The sequence below is a fragment of the Saccopteryx leptura genome, chromosome 2 (assembly GCF_036850995.1).
Source record: "Saccopteryx leptura isolate mSacLep1 chromosome 2, mSacLep1_pri_phased_curated, whole genome shotgun sequence".
Taxonomy (NCBI): Eukaryota; Metazoa; Chordata; class Mammalia; order Chiroptera; family Emballonuridae; genus Saccopteryx; species Saccopteryx leptura.
This window is the reverse complement of record NC_089504.1, coordinates 51,298,499-51,317,784: the sequence shown is the minus strand read 5'-3', so window position 1 is coordinate 51,317,784 and position 19,286 is coordinate 51,298,499.

Here is a 19,286-nt window from a genome sequence, read left to right as displayed (position 1 = left end):
AAGCCTTCTCCCTTGATGTTTTCTCCCTCATCTGAGGATTCTTCCTTATCCTTCTGAATACAGTTCCCATACCTCTGCCGCCTCTGTGATCCTATGGGAATTAGTTTACTCTTGTATTGTGGCACTTACCAAAGAAGATGACAATTTATCTGTTTCTAAGTCTGTATCTTGTTTTCTACTCCACCAGACTTGAATTGTTTGGAGAGCAGTGATCCTATTTTATATGTTTTTGCATTTCTGACACCTGGCATAATATTCAGCATGTAAGAGGTGTTCAATAAAGAGGCAAAATGAATAACTTAATTAATAGGAATTAAATGAAGTCATTTTAACATTTCCTTGTGGCTTTAAGAGTAATAAATCAAATATGATGGTATAGCACACGAGAGCAGTGTGCTCAGTTAGGGTCTCACAGTTGAGATGATGAAATAGATTACTATTAGTTATGCAGCAAAGGAAAAAGTATTTTTCTGGCTGGTCTAATAATCAAATTGACATGAAATAGATTAATAGGAGAAAATGACCAAATGTTTACATAAATACATATGGGGGTTCCCTAAGAATATGGGACCCAAGAACACACTGGGCAGTTAAGGTTTATATGACATTCTGGACTAAGGTTTGAGAAGCAGGTGTAGTAGTTTATCACTCAAAGTTCAGGAAAACCATTCACATGGAGATGGAAAAGCAAATATTTGGAAAACATAAATGTTTGCTGGGCCATCTTTAACAACGGGACACTGAGAGGACTTTGATCAACTGGGCCTTTGATCCCTGTATGTCATACCTAGTTCATATTAAACTACAGTGGTACCTTGAGATACGAATTTAATTCATTCTGTAACCGAGCTCGTAAGTCAGTCAACTCATATATCAAACTGCCGATACTAGACCCGTGCGCCAACACGCCAACTAGCAGCAGCTTCCCAAGTCACAACTCCTAGCTCAGAATTTCACTCAAATCTCTAACAAAAATACAGACCAAGTTGCAGCTTGTATCTTAAAAAAATTTGTATGTTGGTCTGTTCGTATCTCAAGATACCACTGTATAGTTATCTATAATAGCTCCCTTCCTGGGGCAAGTTCTTTATCAAAATTCTTTTAGGCAATGAAGGAGAAGATCAAAAACTTTTCTGGAGTCTTTTGTTTCTTGAAAATAAGCAGTTTAAGGTAATCAACATCCCCTCCCCACCAAAGGCATATTTGGTGGTGGCAAACCCTGCTCCCCATCAGTTATTAATATCAGTGTTTTCCAACCACTGAGGATGGTGATGACCCACCAGAAATTTTGTGCCAGTCTGTGAAAGAGTTAACCACCCTCATGTTGTATGAAGATTATAGACCTAATGATCTTAGTCAAATTTGTTTATGCTCAGGGTGATTCCTGCATTAGTGGTCCTCAAAATAATTCTCCTGTTTTTACTGGTCCCCTAGTGTAAAAGGGTTGAAAACCACTGAATTATATCATGGCTCTCATGAGTCCCATAATCAGACTAGGGAAACATGGCAAGGGACAGAATTGAGAAATCATGGCAGGACTCAGGAATTCACACAAAAGGAAGCACAGAGTGATAAAGAGAGAAAGTATACACATAGCTGGAATTCCTGCAGATGAGAAAAGAATGAAATAAAACAAAAATATTTGAAGATGTAGAATAAGAATAATCTTGCTTGAAATATTGAAGGAGTTTAGGCTACATAATGAGAGAGTGTATCCTGTCCTCAAAAAAAAAAAAAAAAAGAGAAAGTTACTGAATGTCAAGATTAAAGAAAGAATTTGATGGGTTTCAAAGCCATAAGAAAACCAAGACCAGTGTGTAAGGCAGGGGTCCCCAAACTACGGCCCCCTGAGGCCATTTATCTGGCCCCCACCGCACTTCTGGAAGGGGCACCTCTTTCATTGGTGGTCATTGAGAGGAGCACATTGACCATCTCATTAGCCAAAAGCAGGCCCATAGTTCCCATTGAAATACTGGTTTGTTGATTTTAATTTACTTGTTCTTTATTTTAAATATTGTATTTGTTCCTGTTTTGTTTTTTTACTTTATAATAAGATATGTGCAGTGTGCATAGGGATTTGTTCATAGTTTTTTTATAGTCCGGCCCTCCAATGGTCTGAGGGACAGTGAACTGGCCCCCTGTGTAAAAAGTTTGGGGACCCCTGGTGTAAGGAATAGTGTAGGTCTGCTGCATGTTGAAGCAATGGTTACTGAGTTCTCAGGGAAGTGGGAACCCAAGCTGCTCTACATTAAAACAAGAACTCAGGGACTATGGCTGCTGTGACCACCCGTCCCTGTTTGGCTGAGACTTAAAGGCTGCTCTGGAAACAGTGCTGAAACCCAACAGTCCCAGCTAAATGAGGCTGGCTAGTCACCATGCACATAACACTCCTGAACTTTTCATCAAAAAAATAAATTATTGCCTGACCAGGTGGTGGTGCAGTGGGTAAAGCATCAGACTGGGATGCGGAAGACCCAGGTTCGAGACCCCGAGGTCGCCAGCTTGAGCATGGGCTCATCTGGTTTGAGCAAAAGCTCACCAGCTTGGGCCCAAGGTCGCTGGCTCAAGTAAGGGGTTACTAGGTCTGCTGAAGGACGCAGTCAAGGCACATATGAGAAAGCAATCAATGAACAACAAAGGTGTCGCAATGCGCAACGAAAAACTAATGATTGACGTTTCTCATCTGATGCAGACTCTTTGACATAGCATTTTTAAAACTGTGGTAAAATATACATAACATAATGTTGGGCAGATAAAATATATTATGCTCACTTTGTTAAAGATGGCGCTGCCCACGTGGAGGCCATCACCCAGGTGATATTAATGTGTGTTGGGGATCGTTGTAGCCTGGGTCTTGGTTTTGGGATTAAGCCTTTCCCACCCTTTTTGATGTGGGGCGGTACAATCCAATCATGCCTCAGAGAAGTAACTTTGTATTAGAGACTTTCCTATTTTGTATATCGGATTAAAGGTTGTGAAGCTACACTATAAAATAGGGGGCAGAACGGGAGCTTGCTCTCTTGGTTCCTGGGGTGATTAGCATGAGAGAGCAGAGGGAGCAGAGCAGAGAGCAGAAAGAGGCCATGTGGCCAGGAGAAGCAGCCAAGATGGCGGAGTGCTGAGTGAGATGCCAGTTTGTGCAGAGTTTGTATCTGGGATAAGGAAGGAGATGGGGAACTGAGGAGAATAAGGCTGGTGAGCTAGAAACCTTTGATTCTAGGAAACTCGGATAAGTCAGTGGCTTTGTGAGCACTGAATGTGAGTGGGTTTTGGAGCCCAGTGTATGTTTTTACTTGCCTGCTGGGTGCAAGCTAGGATTAAAGAAAATGGCCTATCAGTTTTTGCCTCTGTTGTTTCTTTACCGACTGTCTGAATCCAATGCGAACCTGCATGGCCCTGGCCCTGGCTTCTGGCTTTACACATAAAATTTACCATTTTCATCATTTTCAAGTGTACATTTCAGTGGCATTAATATAGCCACAGTGTGCTTGACATAGCCTTTTGATGCAGGGGACATTTTGCGGCAGCCCATTTGATACAGTAATTTTCCACTCAACTTGTTTGGTTTTAAAATTTCAAAAGAACAGGACATTGAATAGCCATTCACCTAAGTCTTTACTTGTGAACATTTGTTTTTCTCACTCTCTCTTTCATGGTGTACACTAGTTTGTGCTTGCTGAAGCTCTTGGGATTAAATTACAGACATCATAGTGACGAATCACTGTTAAATGCTTTTCTGTGTATCTCTTAAACACAGGACAGTTTTTTTCGAAGCACACAAGCTATTGTTTGCTCACTTTTACAGTACAGGATCCAAAGATCACATGGTATTTTGTTGTCAAGCTTCCTAAGCACTCTTGAGTCTAGAACACATACCTCGTCCTATGTGTGTGTTTGTGTGTGCGCGTGTGTGTCTCTCCTTATAGTGCTACTTCTGAAGAGCCCAGGACAGATGTTTTGAAGAATATTCCTTGATCTCTTTTAATTTTATTTTTTGCCTGTTTCTTTGTGTTTGGATTTAAGTTAAGCATTATTGGTACGAAGGCTATCATTTAGACACCAATTGTACAGCAATTCAATTCTACTACTAACCACCTGGAGTTAGCACAGACCCTACAAGCAGAGGGCACAGTCTCTCAGAACACTGCCTTCAGTGGAGACTCCAGCTGCAAGCTCAGGGGATCCCCATTCCACCAAACTCTGCAATTCAGGGATCCTTAGGGCTCCCTTAAGTTCACTGGAATGACGCATAGAACTCAAGAAAATGCTATCGTTGGGGAGGAAAAATATTTTTCCCTCTATCCTTCTGGGTTCTTGGTCAAGACCTTCTGAATAAAAGTAAGAGTAAAAGGAGGAAAACAAACAGAACTTTAATAACATGCATATCTCCCATACACAAGGGAAAGATACCAAGGAAAATGGAGTAACTCCCTGTAATGGTCGAAGCCACCACCTTAAATAGCATCTCCAGCTAACGACAAAAGAAAATAATCAAGGATGGGAGGAGCTGGTTATTGGAAGTTATCAGGTCAATCACAGTAAACAAGGTTGTTATGCAGAGTTAAGTCAGCACCCTCTCCATTTGTAAGAGTTTCTAGAAATTAGTCATCTTTTTCTTCCTGGTACAGAGAGGGAGACACCCTTACACATGAAGATTTCCCTTATAAATGTAAATGTCTCTTACAAAAGGGTCATTTCTACTTGGTTTTCAAAGCTTCTCCTATGTCTGTTGTTTTTCAAAAAGAATCCATATAAGAGGCCCTGGCCGGTTGGCTCAGCGGTAGAGCGTCGGCCTAGCGTGCGGAGGACCCGGGTTCGATTCCCGGCCAGGGCACACAGGAGAAGCGCCCATTTGCTTCTCCACCCCTCCGCCGCGCTTTCCTCTCTGTCTCTCTCTTCCCCTCCCACAGCCAAGGCTCCATTGGAGCAAAGATGGCCCGGGCGGGCGCTGGGGATGGCTCTGTGGCCTCTGCCTCAGGCGCTAGAGTGGCTCTGGTTGCAACATGGCGACACCCAGGATGGGCAGAGCATCGCCCCCTGGTGGGCAGAGCGTCGCCCCTGGTGGGCGTGCCAGGTGGATCCTGGTCGGGCGCATGCGGGAGTCTGTCTGACTGTCTCTCCCTGTTTCCAGCTTCAGAAAAATGGAAAAAAAAAAAAAAAAAAAAAAAAAAAAGAATCCATATAAGATAAACTTTATGCCAAAGCATATTTTGGGGTGTCAGATTCTGTTCCCTTTCACTGTACTTTTTATTATAAAGGATACAAGCTAGAAATGGCCAAATGAAGAGACACATAGGGCAAGGTGTGGGAGAGTCTTGAACACAGAGCTTCTGTGCCCTGTCCCTCTGGAATCCGGGTACATCACCTTCCTGGGATATCACTGTGCTCACCAAACTTAAAGTCTCACTGAGCTTCAGTGCCCAGAAGTTTTATTGGAGTTTTATCCTGTAGGCATAATTGATTGAATCATGATCACATGATTGAACTCAGTCTTCAGTCCTCTTCCCTTCCCCAGAAGAGGGGTTGGTTCAAAGAACTGACCCTCTAATCATGAGGTTGGTCCTTTTGATAACCAGCTCTCATCCTGAAGCTATCTAGGGGCCCACCATGAATCACCTTTTAGCATAAACTTGGGTGTGATCCAAAGGGCTCATGAATAACAAAGACACTTCAACCATTAAGGGAATTTCAAGGGTTTTAGAAGCTCTATGCTAGGAATCAGGAATAAGGACATGTATAATCATGAATCAGGAATAAACTATGTATATTTACTAGACAATAGCTTTATCGGTCATTTAGTCAGATTGTCAATTTGTTCCATCTTTGCTGATGCCAAATTTGGTAATGTTTACCATATTTCTCCATTGTAAAGATATTTTAGTTTTTTAATTAACAAGTAATATTTTTGTGATATTTTAAGTATCCAGTTTCTCTAAATCCTTTTACTCAAGAGTTTTAACATTCCTTGATAATTATTGGTTAAATTAGCTATTGCAAAATGATTATATTTTCTAATTCAATAATTTCTTTTGGCCCTGGCCAGTTGGCTCAGTGGTAGAGAGTCGGCCTGGCATGTGGAAGTCCTGGGTTTGATTCTTGGTCAGGGCACATAGGAGAGGTGACTATCTGCTTCCCCTCTCTCTTTCTTCTCTTCCCACAGCCATGGCTCAATTGGTTGAAGCATGTTGGCCCTGGGTGCTGAGGATAGCTCCATGGAGCCTCCATCTCAGGTGCTAAAAATATCTTGGTTGCGAACATAGCCCCAGATGAGCAGAGCATCAGGCCCCAGACAGGGTTGCCAGGTGGATCCAGGTATGGGCACATATGGGAGTCTGTCTGTGTATCTCCCTTACTCTCACTAAAAATAATAACAATTTCTTTTACATTTATTAGTTGGCATTTTTCTGTAATGAAGGACTTTCTTCTGTCTTTTCCCATTCTGTTTAAAATTTAAAATAAAATATAATTTTATTTTTATGTTCAAATTATCCTAGATTTGGCCAGTGAAAGTCCTTTCAAGCTGGTTTCTGTGTCCTATTCTGAGCTCTCATTTCCTCTCTGGCCAAACATGGGGTTGAAGAGGTTGTTATAATATAATTAGGCCATTTGGTGCAGCCTAATAAAGACATATAACAACCATTACTCATCCTATAGTAAGTGAAAGAGTGTCCTTTGTTCACTGAGATGTTCTTTATCACCAACTCCATTGTCTAAGGGAGAATTACCCACAGGAAGTGGCTGTCTGGCCTGGTGTAAAGCCAGGAGGCACGGCCAGGGCCACCATCACAGCCACCTGGCCCATGCAAGTTCGCATTGGATTCGGACAGTCGGTAAAGAAACAACGGAGCCAAAAACTGATGGGCCAACATCTTTAATCCTAGCTTGCACCTGGTGGGCAAGTAAAAACACACACTGGGCTCCAAAACCCACTCACATTCAGTGCTCACAAAGCTACTGACTTATCCGAGTTTCCTAGAATCAAAGGTTTCTAGCTCACCAGACTTATTCACCACTGTTCCCCATCTCCTTCTGTTGGGCGGATAAAATGTATTATGCTCACTTTGTTAAAGAGGCCATCGCCCAGGTGATATTAATATGTGTTGGAGATCGTTGTAACCTGGGGCTTGGTTTTGGGATTAAGCCTTTCCCACCCTTTTTGCTGTAGGGCGGTACAATCCAATCATGCCTCGGAGAAGTGACTTTGTATTGGAGACTACCCTATTTTGTATATTAGATTAAAGGTTGTGAAGCTACACTATAAAATAGGGGTAGAACGGGAACTTGCCGCTTGGTTCCTGAGGTTAGCATGAGAGAGCAGAGAAAGTAGAGCCAGCAGCGGAAGGAGGCCACGTGGAGTAGGCCAGGAGAAGCAGCCAAGATGGCGGAGTACTGAGTGAGATGCCAGTCTGTGTAGAGTTTGTATCTGGGATAAGGAAGGAGATGGGGAACTGAGGAGAATAAGGTTGGTGAGCTAGAAACCTTTGATTCTAGGAAACTCGGATAAGTCAGTGGCTTTGTGAGCACTGAGTGTGACTGGGTTTTGGAGCCCAGTGTGTATTTTTACTTGCCCGCCGGGTGCAAGGTAGGATTAAAGGTTATGGCCCACCAGTTTTTGGCTCCATGGTTTCTTTACCGACTGTCCGAATCCAATGCGAACCTGCATGGGCCAGGCTGCTCTGATAGTGGCCCTGGCCCTGCCTGCTGGTTTTACATTTGGCGTAGTCTGTGGCAGGATTCGATACAGATCGGCAAGGAGCCTTTGAGTGGTGGAGTAGAGGACTGGCTAGTGTTAGGGTTCCCCATGGCTGTCCTTTTGGGGATTGTAGGCTGGCTGACTTTTACAGCCATGTGTGAGGAAACTGAGAGCTCTGTGGAAGAGGCTGCCCAGGACCTGCACACCGAGCAGCAGAAGGAGATGGAACAAACGCAGGAGAAACCGATGCTGACCCTGGAGCTGGAGGAAATGCTCGAGGAGGAGGCCAACCAGGTGTTCGAGATTCGCCTGGAAATGGAGCAAACGCTGGAGGAGGATTCAGAGGTTCGTGAGTTGCAGCTTGCCCTGGATGTTGCGGAGAGCCAGCAGCGGCAGGAGGCCGGGGCTGAGGCTGAGGCCGGGGCTGAGGCTGAAGCTGAGGCCGGGTCCGGAGCTGCAAGGTCTGCGGAGCAGAAGGCGGCGGCAGACGGAGGCTCGAGCCCAGTAGCCAGAGCTGGTGTTTTCAGTCCCTCTTTGGAGGATGAGGAGAATCGGACTGGAGTTGCAATCCGCAGTCTCCAGAAGGTGAAAGCGCAGCTGGAAGGACACCTACTTCGGCCCTGGTAGGTCTGCGATTTTGGGAAATAGGGCTGGACATGCTTTCTGGAGCAGAGATGGAAATGCTGACTGCCATTGCCACATGCCCCTCTTTGGGACAGTGTAAAACCTGCCAGGACGGCAGGAATGAGGGGGGTGGCTGATGACCCACGTGCGTGGACTGATTTCCTGGACTACGACCGGAGTGGGCATTGGCTCCTTTGTTGGATGGACTTTCGGATTACGGATTTTGGACAATGTGAAATACCCTGATGGGGGTAGGGGGTGGCTTTGCTGGAAGCACTCCCCTGCCCCGGGAAACTTTTCCCATAGGCTGAGGACATTTTGCGCTTTGGGCAAAGTGCTCAGAGACTGGTAAAGTGTACCTTTGTAATTGTTGAAACTGTATGATTTTTGCTATTGTAATCTGTGTAATGTTCTAATTTCCTTGCACAGGAATGCTGGTGATGTAAATTGTGGGTAGTAAAGTGAGCATAGGGGTGGATTGCTGGGCGGATAAAATGTATTATGCTCACTTTGTTAAAGAGGCCATCGCCCAGGTGATATTAATGTGTGTTGGAGATCGTTGTAACCTGGGGCTTGGTTTTGGGATTAAGCCTTTCCCACCCTTTTTGCTGTAGGGCAGTACAATCCAATCATGCCTCGGAGAAGTGACTTTGTATTGGAGACTACCCTATTTTGTATATTAGATTAAAGGTTGTGAAGCTACACTATAAAATAGGGGTAGAACGGGAACTTGCCGCTTGGTTCCTGAGGTTAGCATGAGAGAGCAGAGAAAGTAGAGCCAGCAGCGGAAGGAGGCCACGTGGAGTAGGCCAGGAGAAGCAGCCAAGATGGCGGAGTACTGAGTGAGATGCCAGTCTGTGTAGAGTTTGTATCTGGGATAAGGAAGGAGATGGGGAACTGAGGAGAATAAGGTTGGTGAGCTAGAAACCTTTGATTCTAGGAAACTCGGATAAGTCAGTGGCTTTGTGAGCACTGAGTGTGACTGGGTTTTGGAGCCCAGTGTGTATTTTTACTTGCCCGCCGGGTGCAAGGTAGGATTAAAGGTTATGGCCCACCAGTTTTTGGCTCCATGGTTTCTTTACCGACTGTCCGAATCCAATGCGAACCTGCATGGGCCAGGCTGCTCTGATAGTGGCCCTGGCCCTGCCTGCTGGCTTTACACCTTCCTTCTCCAGCATCAAAGTGCACAAACTGGCCTCTCACTCAATACTCTGCCATCTTGGCTGCTTCTCCTGGCCACATGGCCTCTCTCCGCTCTCCTCTCTGCTCTCTCCTCTAATACTAATCTCAGGAACCAAGAGCGCAAGCTTCCGGTCTGCCCCTATTTTATAGTGTAGATTCAAAACCTTTAATCCAATATACAAAATAGGGAAGTCTCTAATATAAAGTCACTTCTCTGAGGCATGATGGGATTGCACCACCCCACATCAAAAAGGGTGGGAAAGGCTTAATCCCAAAACCAAGCCCCAGGCTACAAGGATTCTGCCTGCCCACCACCTGCCCCCAACACACATTAATATCACCTGGACGACGGCCTCATGTGGGCAGCGCCATCTTTAACAAAGTGAGCATAACATATTTTATCTGCCCAACACCTGGGGTGAAGGGTTGGTGGACACCAACAGAGAGGTCACAGATAAAGAGAAGAGTCACCACTCATGACCACACAGGTAAGGCTAGCAAGTCCAGTGAGATCTGAGAATTCACTCTGGCTTCTTGGACTGGACATCACTTAAACAATTATATTAACATCCTTAATAATGTCAATCACATTCTATTATTAAATCTTAAAAATTCACACCTTTTATTGCAGCCTTCCTTATTATGATGTAGAGCAGGTATATACTCAGTACTGCAAGGAGACCTTTCATGGCTAAAAAGGAGAGAAGAAAATTTTGGCAGAAAACGATTCTTTATTTTACTAAGAATGTTCAGGTAAACGTCTAATGATTTTTTTTAACTAAATAATACACATACATGAAAATTGTTTATAAGTTTTGTAATGGATTTTTTGAGGGACAAGTGACATACTTTTAGAAGCTGAATTAGTTCTAATTAGTTCAAAATTTTAGCTATTCTTTCAAAGTACTACATATTCATTCATAAATAATTAAAACAACAAAATATAATAAAGTTTAAGATGAGCATTTCCAATCTTTTCAATTCATAGGTAGAAAATTATACAGATGAAAGCACTTAGACATGGTGTAAAGCCAGTGGCCAAGGCCAGGGCTACCATCATAGCGGCCTGGCCCATGCAGGTTCGCATTGGATTCAGACAGTCAGTAAAGAAACAACGGAGACAAAAACTGATGGGCCATTATCTTTAATCCTAGCTTGCACCCGGCGGGCAAGTAAAAACACACACTGGGCTCCAAAACCCACTCACATTCAGTGCTCACAAAGCTACTGACTTATCCGAGTTTCCTAGAATCAAAGGTTTCTAGCTCACCAGACTCATTCACCTCTGTTCCCCATCTCCTTCCTTCTCCCTGCACAAACTGGCTTCTCACTCAACACTCCACCATCTTGGCTGCTTCTCCTGGCCCCCTCCACGTGGCCTCTTTCTGCTCTCCTCTCTGCTCTCTCCTCTAATATTAATCTCAGAAACCAAAAGAGCAAGCTCCCGTTCTGCCCTCATTTTATACTGTAGATTCATAACCTTTAATCCAATATACAAAATAGGGAAGTCTCTAATACAAAGTCACTTATCAGAGACATGATGGGATTGTACCACCCCACATCAAAAAGGGTGGGAAAGGCTTAATCCCAAAACCAAGCCCCAGGCTACAAGGATTCTGCCTGCCCACAGCCCGCCCCCAACACACATTAATATCACCTGAGCGACAGCTTCCATGTAGGCAGCGCCATCTTTAACAAAGTGAGCATAATACATTTTATCTGCCCAACACATGGGATTTTACCAGGGCTTTTTAACCTCAGCACTAATGACATTTGGGCCTGGATAACTTTGTTGTGGGGGGCTATGTTCTGAATTGCAGGATGTTGAAGAGCATCCCTGGCCTCCATCACTAGTTGTCCATAGCAACCCCCTACCCTTTCAGTTATAACAATCAAAAAATGTCTCCAGACTTTGCCAAATGCCTCCTGAGGATCACAACTCCCTTCAGTTGAGAACTACAGGGTTAGGGTAAGGAAGTTCTATTGTACACATAGCTGGTAATAAAAAGAATAATTTAAAAATCATCATCCTCTGTCAAAACTCCAATTGGAAAAAAACCAAAAAACCTTAAATGAAAAGAGCCACATTCAGGTGGCTGCCTCCAGATCACTTTGCTTCAACCTAGTCACTCATATTTTGGGTCACTCATACCAAAATAACCTTTCCTCTCTTTTTTCCCTCTCCTACTCCATTTAACTTTTCAAATAAAGCATCATAATAAACTCAGGAACCTCCACCCTTGATGACTCCTGCCTTGGATCTCAGCCTAAATGTCATGCACAAAATATCCTGGGGCATTCTTGGGATGTTCAAGCTGATTTTCATACTCCTTTTCTATGTTCCCACACATGTGTCATATTTGGAGTTACTTATTCAATGTCTATCTATCCTACTGGACAGAAAGCTCATAAGTACAGAGGCACTGCTGGGGTTGATTACTGTACTTCAGAAAGCCTGATACTAGGCATATGCCAAAGGTATTATTTTGAAATTCAATTTCCCTTTGCTTCCAAAATTATTCAAATTTAAGGTCATGTATGACATCATTATTTTTTTATGATGAATGTACTTTGACTCTGGTGAAGAAGAGATAAGAAAGCACATGAAGTACTTGTAAAGAGGAATAAGGAACTGTGGGTTGGGTCTGACCACCTCCTTCCAGTTTGTGGCACTCACCACTCCCAGCACATATTTTACTCACATTACGTTTTAAAATTTACAGCATAATATTTTATATAAAGTTAAACAAACATACTATTTGAAATTTCTTGACATATGTTGGGGGGCTTTTATCTGTGAAATTTATGTATTTTTTTTCCTTGTAGAAATGATACTATAAAGTTAGTCCTGAACATAATCTCAAGCCACTCAGCATTCAAAAGTCTCCTAAACTCTATTTCTTAATGATGGGGATAAAGCAATTTCTGAAACAAAGTCACTGAGACTTTCTGCACAGTATACTTTTGGTTATAAATAACAGAGAACCCAATTCAAACTGGTTTACTCAGACAGGAAATTATCCTTATCATCTGTAATAAGATTCAAAGATGAGTTGGTTTCAGGTTTGGGTGAGTTCTTTTACTTTTTTCTATTCTGCCCCCTGCACATATTAATCTTCCCTTTAGCTCAACCATGGTGACAAAATGGGTGCCCTACTTTCTGAAGTCACATCCAGCATATCACCGAGCAAAAGGGAACCATCTCTTCCTTTGTGTTTCTTTGAAATGTCTTAAACTTAGTTTATGTAAATTTCATAAAAATTCACTTTTTATTGTGCAGTTGAGTTGTGACAAATACACAATCATGCAACCAACCCCCCCAGAACATTAAGCTCAAATCCCTTTGTACTGCTCCTGTGTAGTCAACCTTACCCCCCAACCCTAACTCTAGCAACCACAGCTCTTTTTTTTTCCTTGCCATTCTCATGTGTGTGCAGTGGTGCATCATTGTGGCTTTAATTTGCATTTCTCTGGTGCATAATGACTTTAGCCTTGTTCATATGCTTAATTATTATTTACATATCTCCTTTAGTGAAGATTCTGTTCAATTCCTTGCCCTTGTTTTTGGTGTGTGTGTGTGTGTGTGTGTGTGTGTGTGTGTGTGTGTGTGTGTTTCTTGCCATTGATTTTGAGAGTTCTTTATATAGCCTGGGTACAACTTCTTTGTCATATATGTTTTGCCAATATATTCTCCAAAGCCTGTGGACCATCTTTTCATCTTTTCATTCTCCTCATACTATCTTTTGTGAAGCAAATGATTTGATTTTGATGAAGTATAAGTTATCATTTTTTCCTTTATTGATTGTATTTTTGGTATAATATCTAAGAAATCTTCACTTAACCCAAGTTAATATATATTTTCTTCTAAAAGTTTTATCGTTTTCCATTTAGGTCTAGGGTTCATTCTAAGTTAGTTTCTGTATAAAGTGTAATGCACTGATTGAGGTTTGATTTGTTTTTTTACATGTGCATGTTCAATTTTTGAGAACCATTTATTGAAGACAAATTGGTTGAAGACTATATTTTTAAATTTCATTGCCTTTGTCTCTTGGTCTAAATTGATAGAATTCATTTGTGTGGGTCTATTTCTGGCTTTTTTTTTCTCACCAATAGCAATCTTTTTTTTATTATTATCATACCTTCATCACAGTAAGTGAGTTCATCACTTTTATTTTTTAAATTGTTTTGACTATTCTACTTCCACTGCCTTTATATATAACTCTTAGAATCTGTTTCTCAATACATATAAAAAAATCTCTATGGAATTTTGATTGATGTTGTGTGAATCTATATCTCAATTTGGGGAGAACATTAACAATATTGACTTTTTCTAATCCATAAACTCAGTATAATGCACACTTTTAATTTTCTTTTAGAAGTAAAAATAACTTTCAAGAAAAATTCTTGGTAGACTACCGTCATGTCTCAGAAACTTGAAAGAGTCACTGAGCCCAAAGCCAGTCATTGTCAAGACAAGTAAGATAACATAACAGTTGTAGACCAGTGGTTTTGAAACTTTGTCTCATGACCAATTAACAAATTCAGAAAATAAAATCTAGTGGGTCAGAATCACCATTAAAAATAAATTAAAAACAAACATTTCACAGCATAATGCACAATAAAAAGGTAGATATTATTTTATTAAGTGTTTATTTATTTATTTATTTTATTTTTATTTTTATTCATTTTAGAAGGGAGAGAGAGAGAGAGTGAGAGAGAAGGGGGGAGGAGCAGGAAGCTTCAACTCTTCAACTCCCATATGTGTCTTGACCGGGCAAGCCCAGGGTTTTGAACCGGCAACCTCAGCATTCCAGGTCGATGCTTTATCCACTGCACCACCACAGGTCAGGCCTAAGTGTTCTTTTTAAATAGAATGCATGTGTGTACTGAGTTGCCATGTGAAGTTTATTTCTCACAATAAGTTACAGTCTAAGAAGTTTGTAGTCTTAGATTTAATTCTGAACTGAGAACAGAGTTGCCTCCCTTATAAGTAGAGACCAGAACAAAATATGGATCTGCTGTTGGAAAGAAAGGAAGTCTAGGTATTGAAACTCAAGCCACAGACCTTGCTATCTCCCCTAACATATTTTCCTCATTCATGGTGAATTCTCTCTTTCCATACTTTCAAACTCCACTTGACGAAAGTCTGCCATTTGGCTCAAGTTGAAGGATCAGATAATCACACGAGCATAAGTATTCTATTGCTGTTTAATTAGGGGGGACTAAAATGAAAAACTACTGGTTCTCTTTTGGAAACAGGCAGCAGAAATTGAAACAGTGATTTTTCAAAATAACTCCTAGACTTAGAAAAAGAATAGTTCCATATTTTGAAGGATAGTAATAAGTAATTAGGCTGACAAAACAGAGAGAATATTTATACTCAGCAATTTATTAGCACAATGACATTATTTTAAAATTCAAACATATTTATATTAGATCCCAGCTAATGGGTTATGTAAGCTGTAAGCCAGAGGTTTATGAATATAGTTTTGGTGAATTCTCAGAATCAAAACCTTTGGCCTGACCAGGCGGTGATGCAGTGGATAGAGAGTAGGACTGGGATGCAGACAACCCCAGTTTGAGACCCCAAGGTCGACAGCTTGAGTGTGGGCTCATCTGGTTTGAGCAAAGCTCACCAGCTTAGACCCAAGGTCGCTGGCTCAAGCAAGGGGTTACTTGGTCTGCTGAAGGCCCACGGTCAAGGCACATATGAGAAAGTAATCAATGAACAACTAAGGTGTAGCAACGCAAAACTAATGATTGATGCTTCTCATCTCTCTCCGTTCCTGTCTGTCTGTCCCTATCTATCCCTCGGACTCTCTCTCTGTCTCTGAAAAAAAAACAAATCTTTGACGATAAGAAAGGAATTTTGTTGCAGAAAACCATTTCTTGGCACTTGCCCTGTTACACCAAGTTATTAAAATGCCAAACCAATTTATAGACCCCATTTCTGTCAATTTATAATTTGGTAGCGTAATCCCTTCTAAATGTCAGAAAATGAAGACATTTCACAAACCTTAGAAACAGAAATTGTATTGTGAAGTCGGTTGGCAATGGGGGAAGGTCACGTGAGGAACCAGGCCTGGGAACTTTGGCTGGAACTGCCCACACCCATGCCTGCCAAAAGAAACTTTTCAGAAGCCCTTTGAAAAGAACAACTGTCTGTCAGCCAATGAAATTTTGCCATGTCACATCAACCCGACCACTCTACCAACGCTATAAATTACCCCCAAACAGGGGAGGCAGCAGGACTTCTCTAGCCCCCATCTCGTGGACCAGAGAACCTCTCCGGGATGTGCTCTACTAAATAAAGCTTTTGTTATTCCACACTTGGTGGCTACGCCCTTCTTTCTTCCTTGGCGAGAAAAACACCTTCCATGCATTGTTAAAAGTTTACCACTAAACATTGAGGTAAATTTCTTAACTCAAGGATCCTGGCATGTGGGGTTGTGTGATCCCTTGAACGTGAGGAACGTGTTGCATTCTGTCTTATGTTTCCTTTAGAACAAGGACGTCCTGAGCAATCTACCACACAGCTATCCCCAGGGTAGCAATAGACTGGATTTGGCTAGACGATTCCCCAGATGAATGCCATATCAAATCTGTTTCTAATTTGGTCAGAGGTTTCTGCAACAAAAGCGTCTTTTTTCCTTGGTTGTTTTCTTTACTAGAAAATTAATGGGACTCACACAACTACCCCATTGACTTGTATATGTGTAGCATAGCCTTTCAGGTACATTCTTTGCATCACACCTGGTTATGAGCAGCCAGTTATATTTTTTGGCTGAAGATCAGATTACTCAATTCGCAGACATAAAGGCATGTTTGTTTCACATCTGTACCAAAGTGTATGTAAAGCAGTAGAGTGGGTGCAGGGGTTAAAACTCAAAACAAAACAACCAACTCTAGGATATATTTTTTAGCTTAGGATAAAAATTCTTTTTTTCTCCTTCCAGATTAATTTCTATGCCAATCATCTTTTCAAAACTTACACATGAACATTTACTTAAACATAAAGTCATTCCACAAGTTAGTAGAAACTGGGAAATTCCATCTTGATGGACACAACTGCTAACTAAGCATCTGCTTGATTCTGTAGTAAATCTAAGAGGCATATCATTTTAAATGTCTTAACACACTGTATGAGAACGTTACAAAAGTATATAGTGCCTCTCTTCCAGAAGGCCCTTGAGACAGTTGAATAACTTTGCATTACCCTGGTTAAATTTTGTAATAACTTCTCCCCAAACAGTTTAAATACCCTCTACATTCTTCACTCCACTGTTGTTCTTCCACCCTGATAAAAGGTTTAAAGCATGGCCTCCCTGTACCTTGGGCTGGGCTTTAGAGACTTCTTCCCACCCAGTTCCAGTAAGTGCCCATGCCTTTAAAAATCGCAGGATCACAAATACCAAATCTGCAAGATCATTGCTTGTCAAAGTTGACGACATTTTTAGGTGTTTGCCTTAACTGAAGGAGGAACTTGGGAACTATAGGAATGAGGTGGGGGTGGGAATATGTAGGAATAATGGTTATAATTTATTCCTTGTTTCTGATATTCATGGCACCATACAACACTTTACATATATTATTTTATTTTAATTTGTACCTGTTTGGTAGTTACTTATCCTTCAAGTATTTTAGAGGTAAAGTAAATCGACCAACAGCATGCATCAAGTATACTCTTAACCTTAGCCTTCTTGAAGGTGCAGACATTTTGTTCCTTTTTATACCTACACAGTTTAGAACAATGCTCAGAACAGAGGAGTTGCTTAATAAATATTTATTGAATGAAGACATAAATGAAAGAATGTATTAATTAAAGTGAAAGAGCCAGGATTAAAATGTGGGTTTTTCAGAACTTGCAGTCTCTTCTCTTCCTCCCTTCTATCACATTCCAAAGCATTCTCACAGGGTAGGAATTGCTGTTCTGGCATGCTGATTTCCATGCTTAGCATCCTATTGGCTGTCTACCTGGCGGAGACTGTAGAGCCCAATAGGCAGCAAGCATACACCTGACAACTCTGGCTTTTGATTTTTGTTTGGAGTAGCTTCTAGCTGTTTCCTCCTAGAACGCCCTGAATTTTGCCACCTTTGAGTCTTCTATTGTAGGGGAAATAGCAAATTGGGCATTGTAGCACAGGGAAACAAGTTGGTGGTGAGGATAAATAGAAGAAAATGAAGTCTCAGCCCCAAACTTAGGGAGCCCACAAGATGACACAAACCTTTGAAACAGCATGAACATGTGGGAATCTTTTTTCTTGTGCAACTGCTGTTTATCATCAGTTTTCTCAATTTACTGAGAATTAGGGGGTGAGGGGAGAAGAGCAAACCACACAATGCAAACGAAGACATTCACATTCAGAAAAGGTGAATTTTTTTTCCAAACAGAAGATCAGACCCCAAGTGGGCAGAAATAATAAAAATAATAGTAATCCTTGTGGTTGAAGGAGAAAATATTATTTGTGCTGTTGGTCATAGATGTTATGGGAAGGAAAAGGACCCTGGCATCTACTTCCTGTCCAAGGTTTTGGCATGGAGTGGAATGTGGACATTTCTGGGAATTGGCTGAGGTTTTTTTCCCCCCGAGGCAAAATGAAAGTTAGCAGAGAAGAAAGTGCCAGGACTTGCAGCAAAGCACATGGGAGCTTGGGATTCTGGCTTAGGAAATGAATCTGTCACCGTTACAAAGGGGGTGTGAGCTGTGTAAAGGAAGGAAGAGGCTACCTGTGGGGATGGAAAGTGAATGCGCTTTGGTGCCAGGGAAAGGTGGGTTTGTATTTCTGCTTCACCACACCAAGTGTGTGTTTTGTATTTTAGAATAAGTCCATTAGTATTCCTGAGCAGAACCCATAACTGTTTATTTGGTGCTTGAGAAAAACAGTATAAAATGTGCCCTCAAACTGCCACTGTCGTTCTTGTATGGCTCACAGGTGGATTTTACTAATACTGCTTGATAGTTGTAGCTTCCAATATTTTAGAGTTATTCTTACTAAGTATACGACCTGTTCTGCTACGTTCCTGCTGTTGAAACAGTGTGCATGTCAAGACACATGAACAAGGGTTTTTTTAGTTTTACAACTTCAAAGAAATCATTATTTAAAATATTTTTCCTTGTAATTTTGGTTGCTAGACAAAAAAAAAAATCTAGACATTGTTTTAGTTGCCCATCTTGTATTACTCTTTTCTCTGACACTCTGCTTCTTCTGTATAATGGGAGATAAATAATCACTATCTTTCTTGGTATATATTCAATATTAGGTTCTAAATAATCAGTGGCAATAACAATGATGGTAATGATGATGTGGGTTCTGTGAGGCTGAAGTCTTTCAAAGGAGCAACATATTAACCTACTAACAGAAAGGACGGGCTGCTTTCTGTACAACAGAGAGAGCTTTCTTCTTCCACAGCAAAATCAGAAACAGAGTTGCTTTGAATAACCACTGTCCTGTTCATGACTTTTCAGCACAATGGTGTTGAAAAGTTTTACTCCATTTGGACAATTCCATATTTTTTGATATAACAAGTTTTTACCCCCAAAGAAAGTAACTATATATTGTTAGAATGCTACTTGATACTTTGGTTTTAGGCAAAGACACACTCACCAATACACTGACACAATTATTTTCTAATCAGATAACATCATTACATGCCCAGATATTCTGCTTTGCACACCTGAGCCAGGGAAGAAAAATGAATGGGTAGCATTTTCTAAGACTCTTTAGTCCTGCTAAGTATATACAGACAGCTCCTGACTTACAATGCATTGACTATGATTTTTTACTTT